General features: G+C 43.0%; 2 pseudogenes; both read right to left on the bottom strand.

The window, feature by feature from the left end:
• Positions 1-4,192: 4,192 nt before the first annotated feature.
• LOC111139026 lies at positions 4,193-5,832 on the bottom strand (annotated as a pseudogene).
• A 5,636-nt stretch (positions 5,833-11,468) lies between these two features.
• Positions 11,469-12,769, bottom strand: LOC111139027 (annotated as a pseudogene).

The following is a 12,769-nucleotide window of genomic DNA, read 5'->3' as shown; positions in this document are numbered from 1 at the left end:
TGAGGGTCCTCTCAGCATATCAACATCTTCGGAATTTCAGTCCTGATACCTTCTCACCTAACCCTGTGATTAAGAAGTCCCAAGGGAAGAAGTTTCTCAGCCTCGGTTCCTCACTCATTTGGGATTTCTGCTCCTCCCTGATGAGATTTTTTTTTCTCTGACACTGAAGCTCATCCTTCACAGTTGCCCATTCTAACCTAACTAACCGCGAGGACAGAGCCACCTTTCTCTGCACTGCTAGGGCTCAAAGCTGGAAGACCTTAGGAAACACGCACCTTCTTCTTAGCCCTTGCCTCTCCTCTCCACCGCCTCCCCATCCCACGCCACGCGTGAGCAAGTGACTCAGTACCAAGACTGCTTGCCACATGCAGGATCACCATTCTGGTACCCAAGTCCCTGTGCGAGCACAGGTGCTCGGGCCTGTCACGCACCTGGCACCAGGCCCCACCCGAGGTCCTGGCGCTGTATGACGGACACATGGCAGAAGAGCTGGGAAAGGGAAAGCGAGGCAGAGCCGGCATAGGGGCTCCCACCCCAGCCCCGAGCACACCCCCAGTGCGAGGCAGCGGGTGTATAATTTGACCCAGTGTTGAGGCTGCACTAGCTTCAGCATGAATATGTTCATATGACGGTAGCCTGATTCACGAGCCTCAAAAAGGCCCAAAGAATCGGAAACAGGGCTTCTAACATGGGAATTACAGATCATTCTGTGCATGGGCCCCACCTACAGCCAAAACCTAAGTCGGGATGTCAACAGATCAGGTCAGCCTGAATAAACTCGGGGTCTCCTTTCTCTTCTGCAAGGGCGAGGTTGGAGGCTTCCAATTCTACTTCTGCATCGAAAGCCCTGGCTCCCATAGGAGAGGCCCAACGTTCAGTCTAAGCAGGGTGATGTGTCCCATGCGGCCCTTCTCTGCGCTACATTCCGTGCTCAACCCTGGAATGGAAACCCGTCTGGATTCACAGAGGGAAGAAGTGGAGAGCCAAAGAGAAGGTCCGTGTATCCTGGGGCCCAAGGGACCTAGCCTAACTCTAGGAGGGAATAGGACACTGAGGTGACATCCAGCTGGAATTTTCCCAAGGGGCCCAACCCACAGTGAGAGAGGGAGGTCAGGAGCCAGAAGGACAATAGAGTGGAACAGATGATGATGATGATTATTATCAACAACTTCAAAAGCACAGCTCCTAGCTTTGAGGACATGGGCAGCTTTCTTAATTTCTTCCGGGCTTAATTCCTGTTTCTAGAAAATGGGACGAATAAGGTAACAGAAGGAACCCCCTCTGTATACCCATCATGCCCCCAACAATTCTCAAACTTCCCCTCTTTGTTATGTACCTTACAAGATTCCTAGTGCTTTCTAGAATCTTGCTCAAGGAAGGGGCTCCTACCCAAACCAGAGCTCTCAGCAGAAGTTCTTTCAGCCCCTCCCCCCGTCATGTGCCTCAGGCAGTTGGGACGGATGGAACAGGCTTACCGGAGGCCTCTCAGGAGCCCTGAAGTCTGCATGTCCAGGGAGGATACCCAAAGGCTTGTGCGGTGGCAATGGACACTCTCTAAAGGGAAGTCCCAGCTGCGGGAAGGGCCTGCTTCCGGTGAGGACGGAGCTCTTCCCTGAAGTCAGGCACAGACCACTGTGGCGAATGTTAGGTCTTCCACTCTAGTGAAAAGCAGGGCCCTTTCCCAGCACCACTGTTGAGAAAGGGGAATCTTTAGGACCTTGCTTAAACACAAGCTTCCCATCCTAGCAGGACGGCCGTCAGAGCCTTTCGCTGTTGAGCGATGAGCGATTTCAGCCCACTCCCAGGTACAGGTGACCCCAGCAATGCCCACATCCTAGCCAGAACCATCACCTTCTTGGAGCCCTGCTGATAAAACTGGGCACAGTTCTATCTCCCGGGATAATTAGAGCTCTTTCACGAGCACCCACTTTCCTAGAAAGGCAACTCTCAATGCTTACAAAAGTATTTCTGGATCCAGCCTATACTGTGAAACAGCTGGATTTTTTTTTTTTTTTCACTTTTAGCTAGAAAGGGAACAAAACAGCAAAACATCTTAACTGGTTAAAAACTCAGTGATATCCTAGGGTTGTTGTGAAGTGTCTCTCCCTCTTCCCTAAGCTCCTGGTGTCTTTGGGAACAAGGACTGAGCCTCATTCATTGCTACATGGATGGCACAGAAGTCACTGAGTTGTTTGTTCCCTTCCCTTCTAACTTCCTCCTCTTTCTCTAGTTCTCACCTGTTCCAAACCTTTACCATCCCCTATCATCCAACCTTTATCAAGTGCGAGGTTCCTCAAACCCCATCCTGTTATCACCAATCTAAAAAGTTACCTACAATTAAACCAGTGGTTCTCAACCTTGACTGCAGATTTTAATCACCTGGGAAGCTCTGAAAACATACCAATGCCCAGGACCCATCCCAGCATAATTAAACCAGAAATTTCCGAGGTGCACCCAACTATTGGCTTTATTTTTTTTCAATTTTTTTTTTTTTTGGTGTTATCTCAGTGATTCTACCGTGAGAACCTCTGAATCAAATTCTTTCTGATCCCTTTCCTCCTTCCTTGGCAGAATGAAAGCCCTATGTCCTTGCCAAGGACAACGATCCCCAGGTTTGCCTTAGATACTGTCCCTTCCTGCGTCCACCTGTTTCCCCCGTCTCTCCTGTTTCTCACTTGGGCCTCCTGGCTCATCCTTGCCTAGCTGGCAGAACAACATCAGATACCCCCTTCTCCCCCACTCTGCAGGCTACCTTTGCTGCAGCCCTCCCTCTTCTCTCCTTCTCATCGAACCCTCTGGAAGGAGTAGATTCCTCATCACCACCCGCCCTCCTCCCTTTGTTCCTTGGCTTCCTGCTTCTCACCCAACCTCTCAATCTCTCCTCCTCCTGACTTTAGACACTGATATTTCCCAGGATTCAGCCCTTGGCCCCTTTACGCCTCACCTTACAGGCTCTCCCAAAATACTGTCATTGTCTTTCTTGTGCCTTCCATCAGCGCTTACTTATTCCTGCTCCTAAATCCAGATCCCTTTTCTGAGCATCAAACTCATATTTCCAGCACCCTGTTGGACATTTTAACTTGGCTCTTCTTTGGGGGTGATAGGATAAAGGGAACACATGGTCTTCTCCCCCCCCCCATCCCCTTGGCTCATTCAGACCTTTGCCACTTCCAAAATTGTGTTGTTCCCTTCCAATGTACCTTCCCCTCCATGGCCAGCGTGCTTTCTCTGAGAAAGAGAAATCAGATGGTCATTCCCTTGCTTCAAAAAATCCAATGATTCCCCACAATGAGGTCAAAACTTCTTGGCACTCTGTGTAAAGGCCTCGAGTACCCGACTCACTCTATCCTCCAGCCCTCTGTCCTGTTACTCCTGTGCACTTAAAGCCCAAGCCTTCAACATGCAGACATTCAGACTAGCCTCATGTGTGGGTCGTTTTGCCAACTTGGGACGCTGTTACTGGTTTCTGCCTCCCTCTACCTTCATGTGGTGTTTCCTGGGCCTGAAATGTCCTCCCCCACCTTCTCTGCTCAGAAATTTCTGTCCCTCCCCCAAGACTCAGCTGTGGTCTCCTCTTTGAGGCCTCCCAATGTTCCCAAGCAAAGTTAGATGCCCCTCCCCCAAAGGGCCTCCTTTGTGCTTCCAGAGCTCTGCATTTTATGACATTGTATGGTAATTTCTTATTTACATATCCATCTGCTCAGCTGGTCTGTGAGTTTCTGAAGTGGGAGAAACAGTGCTTTATTTATTTTCTAAATGCAGAGCTTTGCTCAGTGAACGGCACAAGACAGTAAATGTTTGTCTAGTGAAACAGAACAGAGAAGAGCCTGAGAGGAAATAAACTGTGGAATATTTGATGTTAAAGGAATCTACTTGTAAGTCATAAAATAATAACATTTTGAGACTGGAAGAGATCGTTCTCTATTTTACAGATGAGGAAAGGATGCAGAGGGCATAACACATTGCCCCCAAATCAAACAGGAAGTTAGTGGTAACACCAGAGCTAGAATCTAGGTCTCCTGATTTTTTTTTTTTTTTTAAGATAGAGAGAGGAATGGGGAGGGGCAGAAGGAGGGGGAGAAAGAGAATCTTAAGCAGGCTTCACACCCAGCACAGAGCCTGATGCAGGGATTAAGATCACCACCCTGAGATCATGACCTGAGCTAGAATCAAGAGTTGGACCCTTAACCAACTGAATCCCCCAGACACCCTAGGTCTCCTGACTTCTCATTCAGTAGTCTGTCGACTGCATTATATTAACTGAGCATCAATCATTTCATTTGAAATAAAGACACAAGGCAGTCACTCTTAGCTTTTTGTGGACTGTCGCTGTCTTTGACACTTTAATGAAAGCTATAGGTTTCTCCCAGGAAAAACACACATAGAATTTCATATCCATTTTCAGGGGTACAGGGAGTTATTGCCTGTGTGAAAGACGGTGGGAAGGTAGAAGAATCTAGAAGTGGTGAGACAGAAGGCTAATGCAGTAGTTGAGGGGAGAGAGAGAGAGAAAGAGGGAGAGCACAAGAATGAGAGCAAGCATGTGCTGGGTTCAAGACCGGGGGAGAGAAAGGAAAGTTCAAACTGAGAGGTGACCTGTGGGTGGGATGGTTAGAGTTGAGGAACAAAGAGGCATTTAAAATGACTCAGAGGCTTCTGGTATAGATATTAAGGAAAATGGTGATGCCATACATCAAATTATGGGCTACTGAGAGTGAGTAGGTTTGAAGGCAGATAATGTGGTTGATTTGACAGGTGTCTTAGCTATCTGCAGGCCATCAGGGTGGGGATGTCCATAGGAAGCTGGCAATAACCCAAGTACCTTCCACATCTTCTGCTGCCACTCTTTCTCTGACCATCTGGATAATCCATTCTCTCCCGATCCAAACACCTACTTTCTGGTCCCTATCCCCTTTGCTCATCCTATTCCCTCAACATGGTGTGCCTTCCATCCACCATCACCCTGATCCAGTTCAAATGATATTTTCTCTATTCTTTTTATAGAGAATGTGGTCTGTTTAAAAACATAAAACAAAACAAAACAGAAAAAAACAGTCACCCTGAAGCCTCTCTTCCTGGTCATACACAGTTTTAAACTTTTCCAAGGAGCATTTATTATTAGTTAAGCCATGGTTCAGGATCCCAGGTTGGGGATCACCAAATGTCCAGGTCCCGTTTCACCACCCTGAGAGAAAGATGGAGGAGAGAGGAGAGGTGAGTGGAGCCAGTTCAGATGTTTCCAGGAAATGTGCCTTGTTCCCAGCAGTCATCCCAGGCTTACACCCAGGATGTGGGGCACAAGGACTTGTACTCATGCCAGTACATTCACACACAGAGACACCACCCCTTTAGTAGTCACTGCGTTCTTTCAGCAGGGAAGTCCACGTAGTTCTGCCAGCAGTTCCTTGTCTGGTTCTGGTTGGGGAAGCGGCTGTCAAAAGGGGAAGTCTGGTGGTTCTTGATTTTGGTCTTGATGTCTTCTGCCATGGTGCTGACTCTAAAGACACTCTTGCAGCCCCTCGCAGCTCAATGTGACCCTCAGCACGGATGCCAGGGTTAGACCAGAGCGGAATTAAGACCTGATATTTTCTCTATTAAGCCACTCCTGACACCATCAGTTTGATCTGTAAAATCCCAAATCTTTCTCTGAAATTCTCATGCCATATTTCCTATTTTGAATTTCACTTATTTACATTATTAAGAAAAAGGCAGGAAAGAAGGGAAAAAGAAATAAAGGAAGATGGTACAAATAGATAACAAATAACAAGATGGAAAATTTAAATCCAACTATGTCAATAATCACATTAAATGTAAATGATCTAAACACACCAGTTAGAGGTACTTGGGTGGCTCAGTAGGTTAAGTGTCTGCCTTTGGCTCAGGTCATGATCCCAGGGTCCTGGAATCAAGCCCATGGCAGGCTCCCACTCAGCAGGGAGTCTGCTTCTCCCTCTGCCTCTCCCCCTGGCTTGTGCTCTCTCTCTCTCTCTCTCTCTCTCATTCACTCACTCTCTCTCTCTCTCTCTCAAATAAATAAATAAAATCTTAAAAAAAAATAAACACACCAATTAAAGGAGCTTGTCAGATTGGAATGTAAAGTAATATCTAACTATATACGGCCTCCAAGAAATCCCTTTCGTTATATAAAAACATGAATAAGTTAAAGGTAAAAGGATGGGGAAATATATACCATGCTAACACTAGTCAAACTAAGGTTGGAATGGCTGTATTAAAACTAGATAGAATAGATTTCAGGGCAAAGAGTATTACTAGGAATAAAGAGGATCACTTCATAATGATAAACAGGTCAATTCATCAAGAAGACATAACAATTTGAGGGACACCTGGCTGGCTGAGTTGGCTGAGGTTATGAGTTCAAGCTCCACATTGGATGTAGAGATTGTTTGAAAATAAAACCTTAAAAAAATAGAAGAAGAAAACAATAAATTTTAGGTACTTATGTACCTAATAACAGAGATTCAAAGTACATGAAGCAAAAATCGATAGAAATGTAAGGAGAAATGAATGAATCTGCGGTTATAATCAGAAATGACAATATTTGTGTCTCAATAACTGATAGGACAAGTGAGCGGAAAATCAGTAAAGACTTGACCAACTCCATCAATTAACTTGACCTAATTGATATTTATGGAACATTCCACTCAATAACAGCAGGATACACATTCTTTTCAAGTGTGCATGGAACATTTACCAAGATAGACCATATCTTAGACTGTAAAAGAAGTCTTGGTAAATTTTAAAGGGATGAGATCTGGGGTGCCTGGCTGGCTCAGTTGGTAGAGTACGTAACTCTTGATCTCAGAGTTGTGAGTTTGAGCCCCACACTGAATGTAGATACTACTTAAAAATTAAATATTTACAAATACATACATACATACATAAATGGAATGAGATCATACAAAATATATTCTCTGATCACAGTGGTATTAAATTATATGTCAATAATAGAACAGTATCCGGAAAATCCCCAAATACTCGCAAACTAAACAACACTGTTCTAAATAATTCATGGGTAAAAGAAGAAATCAAAGAGAAAATTTAAATTTTTGAACTGAATGAAAACTAAGAACGAAAAGCTGGTTCTCTGAGAAGATAGGAAAAATAGATAAATCTATCCAGACTTATCAGACAAGAAAAAAAAAAAAACACACACACACAGATGATTAATATCAGGAATGAGAGAGATAATGTCACTACAGATTCTAAAGATATTAAAAGAATAATAGGAGAATTTATGCAAAACATTTGACAGCTTAGTTGAATGTAAAAGTTCCTTAAAAATGATAAAATATTGGGGCGCCTGGGTGGCTCAGTTGGTTAAAGCCTCTGCCTCCAGCTCAGGTCATGATCTCAGGGTTCTGGAATCGAGCCCCACATCGGGCTCTCTGCTTAGGGGGGAGCCTGCTTCCTCCCCCATCCCACTCTCTCTGCCTACCTCTGCCTACCTGTGATCTCTGTCTGTCAAATAAATAAATAAAATCTTTTAAAAAATAAAAATAAAAATAAAATGATAAAATATCAAACTCACTCAAAAAATAATAGATCCCCTGAATTACCCTATAAGCTGTTAAGCAGGTTGAATTATAGTTTAAAAAGTTCCCACAGGGGTGCCTGGGTGGCTCAGTGGGTTAAAGCCTCTGCCTTCAGCTCAGTCATGATCCCAGGGTCCTGGGATCGAGCCCCGCAGCATCGGGCTCTCTGCTCAGCAGGGAGCCTGCCTCTCCTCGCTCTGTGCCTGCCTCTCTGCCTACTTGTGATTTCTGTCTGTCAAATAAATAAATAAAATCTTTAAAAAATAATAAAATAAAAATAAAAATGAAAAATAAAAACTTCCCACAAGGGGGCACCTGGGTGGCTCAGTCAGCCTTAGGCTCATGTGATGATGTCATCAGGGTCGCGGGATCAAGCACTATATCAGGCATCCCTGCTCAGCAGGAAATCTGCTTCTCCCTGTGGCTCTGCCTCTCCACTCCCCCTGCTTGTACTCTGTTGCTCGTGCTCTCTCAAATAAATAAGTAAAATCTTAAAAAACAAAACCAAACAAACACCTTCCTACAAAGGAAACACCAGACCTAAATAGCGTTATTGGCAAATTCTACCAAATGTTTAAGAAAAAAAAGAATAATACCAATTGCACACACTCTTTCAGAAAACTGAAGCATAGGGAATATGTCCCAACTCATTATATAAAGCTGACGCTACTCTAACACCAGAATGACACAAAGACATTATAAGAAAACTATAGTCCAATGTTGCATATGAACACAGATGCAAAAACCCTTAACAATATTTTAGTAGGTCAAATCCAATATTATATAAAAAGGATAATACATCATGACCAAAAATGCGAGGTACAGTAAACACCTGAAACATTGAAACCTTTCTAACAATTAAAAAAGAAAAACCAAAAAGAAAAGACAAGAAAACATATGATCATCTTAATACCTATCAAAAACACATTTGACAAAAATCCAATGTAAAGTTCTGATTTTAAAAACTTCTCAACAAATTTGGAAAAGAAGGAAACTTCTTCAACCAGATAAAGGCTTCTACACACACACACACACACACACACACACACCCTTACAATAAGATCATATAAAAACATCATAGTAAAAGATTGAATACTTTCCTCCGAAGACCAGGAACAAGGCAAGGATATCTGCTCTCACCACTGTTCTTCAGAACTATACTGGAGGCTTTAGCCAGTGCAATAAGGCAAGAAAGATTAATGGCATCCAGATTGCAAAGGAAGAAGTAAAATTGTCTTTTACTTTATTTTTTTAAAGATTTTATTTATTTATTCGACAGATAGCAGGAGAGAGAGCAAGAGAAAGCACAAGCAGGGGGATCAGCAGAGGGAGAAAGAGAAGCAGGCTTCCCAGTGAGCGGGAACCTGACGTGGGGCTCAGTTCCAGGATCTGGGATTATGACCTGAGCTGACGGCAGATTCTCAACTGACTGAGCTCCCAGGCACCCTGAAGAAAAATTATTTTTATTCAGAGATGACATAATCATCTATATGGAAAATTTAATGGAATCTACAAAAAGTTACTAGATTGAACAACTGAGTTTGGCAGGTTTTCAGGCTATAAGATCAATTCACAGAAATCAATCATGTCCCTGCCTACTAGTTGAATTAACTCCCTTGGCTGCCATAACAAAGTGTCACAAGTGGGATGGCTTAAAACAGCAGAGCTTAGTTCTCTCACAGTTCTGGATATTAGAAGTCAGATACCAAGGTATTGGTAGGACCATACTCTCACTGAAGGGTCTAGGGGAGACACCCACCTTCCTCTTTGAGCTTCTGGCATCTTCTGGCAATCCATGTGTTCCTCGGCTTACAAATGTGTCGCTCCAATTTCTGCCTCCATTTTCACATGGTTGTCTTTTCCCCGTGGGTTTTTATGTCATTTTCCCTCTCTGCATGTCTGTGTCCAAGTTTCTTTCTGAAAAGGTCACCAATCATATTGGATCGAGGACCCACCCTACTCCAGTCTGACCTCATCTTAAATCTGATTAGATCGGCAAAGACCCTACTTCCAGATTAGATGACATTCACAGGCACCGAAGATTAGGGCTTCAATATATCTCTTGAGGACACACAATTTAACCCCAAACACTAGCAATGAACACTCAAAAGTTAAATTTTAAAATACTATTGATCATAGCATCAAAAAACCCCATAAAATCCTTAGGGATAAATCTGACAAAAGATGTGCACTGAAAACTACAAAACATTGCTCAGATAAATGAAAAAAGCCCTAAATAGGGGTGCCTGGGTGCCCAGTCAGTTGAGCATCAGACTTGATTTCAGCTCAGGTCATGATCTCAGTTTCAGGAGACTGAGCCCTGCCTCTGGCTCTATGCTGAGCAGGGAGTCTGGTTGGGATTCTCTATCTCACTCTCCCTCTGTCCCTCCCCGCCCCTGCTTGTGCTCTCTCAAAACAAAAACAAAAACAAAAACAAACAACAACAACAAAACCTTAGAAAGAAAAGGACATAAATAAATGGCAAGATACATGTTGCCCATGGATTGAAAGACTCAATATTATTAAGCCTTCAATTCCCCCAGATTGATCTAAACATTTAATATAGTCCCAAGCAAAATCACAGCAATGTTTATTGAAACTGACAATCTGATTCTAAGTGTCATATGGAAATGCAAAGGGCCTAGATCACCCAAAACAACTTTAAAAAAGAAGAATACAGCTTAAAGACTTGAATAAATTCAACATTTATTTATTAATTCAAGTAATTAAGATAGTATAGTTATGGGCATAAAAAAAAGACAAATAGATCACTGGAACAAAATAGAGAGTTCATAAGTACATCTACATACATATGGTCAATAGATTTTTGACAAATGTTCCAAGGCAATGCAGTAGAGAAGGGATGGTCTTTTCAATATAGAACAGTTGGATAACTACACGCCAAAAAATAAAATAAAAGAAGGAGAAGAGGGGCGCCTGGGTGGCTCAGTGGGTTAAAGCCTCTGCCTTCGGCTCAGGTCATGATCCCAGGGTCTTGGGCTCAAGCCCCACATCAGTTCTCTGCTCAGCGGGGAGCCTGCTTCCCCCTCTCTCTCTGTCTGCCTCTCTGCATACTTGCGACCTCTGTCTGTCAAATAAATAAAAATCTTAAAAAAAAAAAAAAGGAGGAGGAGGAAGAGAAGAGGAGGAGAACATCAATCTATACCTGGCATCATACACAAAAATTAACTCAAAATTGACCACAAAATTAGATGTAAAACATAACTTCCAGGAGAACACGTAAGAGAAAATCTTTGCAACTTTCAGCTAGGCAAAGATTTCTCAGCTATGACACTAATAGCATGATGCATGGGGTGTCTGGGTGGCTCAGTCGGTTAATCATCTGCCTTCAACTCAGGTCACGACCGGCTACTCCCTCTCTTCTGCCTCTCCCTCTGCTTGTGCTCTCTCTCTCTCTCTCTCTCTCTGTCAAATAAATAAAATCTTTAAAAAAAAAAAAAAGGAGTCCAAAATTTTTTTAAAAAATAAAAGCATGATCCATAAAAGATCATTCATCTTAAAAATAAAAGTCAGTTATATTACCAGAAAAAAAAAAAAAAAGGCTTTATTCAATAACAGAGAATTGAAATTCAGGACATGTGAACTATGGCAAAATCATAAACAAGCATGGGGCGTCTGGATGTCTCAGTTGGTTAAGCCTCTGCCTTTGGCTCAGGTCATGATCCCAGGGGTCCTGGGATCCAGCCCCACATGGGGCTCCACACTCAGCGGGAAGTCTGTTTCTCCCTCCCTCCGCTCCCCCTGTTTGTGCTCTCTCTCTCTGTTAAAGTTTTTTTAAAAAGAATGAACTAGTTCACCATATATTATTTTTAAATACCATCTCATATATGAAAGCAGAATAGAAGTTGTGTGTGTGTGCGTGCGCACTTTAAATTTTTAAAATTTTGATACAGTTCAAATTCAGTAAGGGACAGGTGAGGCTAGGTAGTGAGAGACAGGTAGGGGGAGCCATGACTAGGGTCCCTCAGGGGCATAGGGAACCAGGCTCACAGAAGTCCCAGATGTGGAGAAATTCACATGATACTTACAAGGACAGGTTGTTTGTGCTGGTGATAGTTACAAGTCCACCTTGTGTGTTCTAAATAGACATGATATTCACAAATCTGCCCTGCCCTTCATAGGAAATTTACCAAGTTCCCTGGTCTGTATCCTATAAAAGACCTATCATTAAAACCCTCGGTGGCAGCTCCTTCTGGACCCCTCTCGTTCTAGAGAGCTCTTTTCTTTCCTTACCGTTCTCACCCTCCCTTAATAAGCTTCCACTTCACTTCACCTTTTTATCCTCGAGATTCATTCTTGGACTCCGTGAGACGAGAACTGTGAAACCCTGCCACAAAATCAGTGAGCCGTGTTCATTTCAACTCCTTCACTACCAACCCTGGGGGCAGGGACTGCTTGTTTCTCTGCCTTCTCTTTGTCTGTGATAACCAAGGTATAAAGGTATCCGCTGCATGAAACTTTAAACATCACATTGTCCTTATTTTTCTTGATCTTGACAGATTTGACGTCCTTTCACCTGGCCCTGAGCAGAAAGTCCTTGATTTCTTCAATCTTGCAATGCATGGCTACGAGGGGCATAGGGGACGGAGAGCCAGAATAGAAGCTTTTGACATTTCAATCTTACCTATTTATTTTTATTGAAGTATGGTTGATGCACAATGTTACATTAGTTTCAAGTGTGCAACATAGTGCTACAACAAGTCTCGATATTACACTGTGTTAGCAAGTGGAGCTGCCAGTCCATCACCTTACAGCTCTGTTGCAATCCTTTTGACTCTGTTCCCTGTGCTGTGCCCTCCATCCCAGCACCTAGCCATTCCACAGCAAAAGCAGAACAGGATTTTAAAACACAATGTTTGTAAAAAGAAAAGGAAAACAGAATGAGATGTTATTCAACACGATTGTCCTGAGATGCAAAACACACAAAATAATACAATGTATTGATCAGGAACACCTATATATGTCGATATAGGAGTGAAAGGAGAGTCAAATGACTAAATAAATGAGTGAATAAAGAAATCTGTGGCAGGGGTGGCAAGGAAAAGGGAACAAGGATGAGAAAAGAGGAGGCAGCAAAAAGGAAGACGTGGACCAATTATTTAGTGTGCCATAAACTGAGGGATTTAATTGATTATACCAGCTTAACAAAAGAAGAACAAAAACACTGTTTTACTTAAAATACATTGTATTATTTA

Source organism: Enhydra lutris, unplaced genomic scaffold, assembly GCF_002288905.1.
Source record: "Enhydra lutris kenyoni isolate GAN:26980312 unplaced genomic scaffold, ASM228890v2 scaffoldscaffold94, whole genome shotgun sequence".
In the NCBI taxonomy this organism is placed as follows: Eukaryota; Metazoa; Chordata; class Mammalia; order Carnivora; family Mustelidae; genus Enhydra; species Enhydra lutris.
This window is presented reverse-complemented; position numbering and strand designations above follow the sequence as displayed.